The following is a 2330-nucleotide window of genomic DNA, read 5'->3' as shown; positions in this document are numbered from 1 at the left end:
AGAATCAAAAAGGGAGAGAACGATCCAACATGGGAAGTGAGATACACAGCAGACCCATAGAATGGCAGATGTCCTAAACAGCACTCTGGCCTCAGAATCAGCCCTTAAGGCATGTGGATCCGGCTGAAAAGCCCATGAGAATATTTCAGGCATGGAAAGCCAAGACACTCTTGGGGAAAAAAAAAAAACCTAAATGAAAGATCTCTGTGAGTGAGATCCCAGTGGAAAGAACGGGTCATCAAAGAAGGAGGTACCTTTCTCTGAAGGGAGGAGAGAACTTCCACTTTGACCATGGCCTTATCTAAATATGATCAGAGTCGGTGAACTCAGGGGGCTTCCACAGCCTTGGCAGCTCATGACAAGAGCCTAGGGTGATTACTGACGCCATAAACAAGAGTGTCAATTTGCTAAGTCAACAACAGGAGTCACTGTGCACTTACTCCTCATGTAGGATCTTTGTCCTTAGTGTGCTGTACATTGAGATTTAATGCTATAACTAGTACTCAAACAGTATTTTTCACTTTATGTTTCTGTGTGGGAGCAAACTGTTGAAATCTTTACTTAATGTATGCTAAACTGATCTTCTGTATAAAAAGAGAATTGAAAATGAATCTTGATGTGAATGGAAGGGGTGAGGGAGTGGGAAAGGGGAGGGTTGCAGGTGGGAGGGACGTTAATGGGGGGGGAAGCCATTGTAATCCATAAGTTGTACTTGGAAATTTATATTCATTAAATAAAAGTTAAAAAAAAACACAATGCAATCCAGTCATTTGCAACAAAATGGAGAAATATGGAAAACATCATGCTGAGTGAATTAAGCCAGTCCCAAAGGGACAAATATCATATGTTCTCCCTGGTCGGTGACAACTAACCGAACACCAAAAAGGGAACCTGTTGAAGTGAAATGGACACTATGAGAAACAGTGACTTGATCAGTCCTTATCCTTACTGTTGATGTATAATTTAATACTTTATCCCTTTTAGCATATTTTTTTGTTCTAGTTAATACTATTGGTTGAGAGTTTTCTGCGTGGTATTAAGGGCATGCAAAACGCATTTTCGGTTACATTCGTAGGTGTGTAAAACACAGGTATGCCCAGCATTTTTGGCACCATTAGTTCTGTGACATCTTTATTCTCTTTGTGGGACACGGACCCGGAAGTACTCACCCTTTCCCTGCCAGGACCCAGAGGTTACATCCCATCAGCCTTTGCGCACCCCCCTCCCTTTTCTTCCTGGGCGCTGCCCCTGGAGATGGCTGCCTTCTCCTCGAGACACCATGGCAGCCCTCAGACCCCTGGTGAAGCCCAAGATCGTCAAAAAGAGGACCAAGAAGTTCATCCGCCACCAGTCGTACCACTATGTCAAGATTAAGCGTAACTGGCGGAAACCCAGAGGTATTGACAACAGGGTGCAGAGAAGATTCAAGGGCCAGATCTTGATGCCCAACATTGGCTACAGGAGCAACAAGAAAACCAAGCATAAGCTGCCCAGCGGTTTCTGGAAGCTCCTGGTCCGCAAGTCAAGGAGCTGGAGGTGCTGCTGATGTGTGACAAATCCTACTGTGCTGAGATTGCTCACAACGTTTCCTCCAAGAACTGCAAAGCCATTTTGGAGAGAGCGGCCCAGCTGACCATCAGGGTCACCAACCCCAACGCCAGGCTGCGCAGTGAAGAAAATGAATAGGTGGCTCGGATGCGCATTTTATTTGTGTTTAAATAAAACCTTGAAAACCGCTAAAAAATATTATTGGTTGAACTCTGTAATTAACACACAATTATTCTTAGGTGTTTGAATTTAACTGAAAAGTAATCTCTGTTAAATATAAGAGTGGGAATAAGAGGGGGAGGAACTATACAATTTTGGACATGCTCAAGCTGACTTGCCTCAAATGGTGGAGTTAGAAACATACCAGGGGATTCCAATTCAATCCCATCAAGGTGGCATGTACCAATGCCATCTCACTAGTCCCAGTGATCAATTTCAGTTCACAATTGATCATAATGCTAGGACTAAGAGTCAAAGGGATCACACAAACAAGAATAGTGCCTGCTAATACTAACTGATAGAATCAAAAAGGGAGAGAACAAATCTTATTTTCTTTCTAAAACTAAGACACTTGCTAGAATCCTGCTATGTTGGGGCTAAGCCTGTACCTAAGTCTGGGTTGTCCCTGTCACCAAGAGTGGGGTCCTGGTTCTCTAGCCCCTTGTTGCTGAGAATGGGATAATTCTCTAAGTCTTTGAAAGCTCACTTAACACCACAAACTGCTACCTAAGTTCCTCCTCATTCAACCTCTTTTTTGATGACTGAATAAGGTTAACTGGTAT

General features: G+C 43.3%; 1 pseudogene; it reads left to right on the top strand.

Annotated features, from left to right (window-relative positions):
* The first annotated feature begins 1279 nt into the window (after window positions 1-1279).
* Window positions 1280-1728, top strand: LOC138849248 (large ribosomal subunit protein eL32-like; annotated as a pseudogene).
* The last annotated feature ends 602 nt before the right edge of the window (window positions 1729-2330 follow it).

Source organism: Oryctolagus cuniculus, chromosome 4, assembly GCF_964237555.1.
Source record: "Oryctolagus cuniculus chromosome 4, mOryCun1.1, whole genome shotgun sequence".
NCBI lineage: Eukaryota > Metazoa > Chordata > Mammalia > Lagomorpha > Leporidae > Oryctolagus > Oryctolagus cuniculus.
The sequence above is the reverse complement of the archived record's forward strand: the minus strand, read 5'-3'. Positions and strand labels throughout refer to the sequence as shown.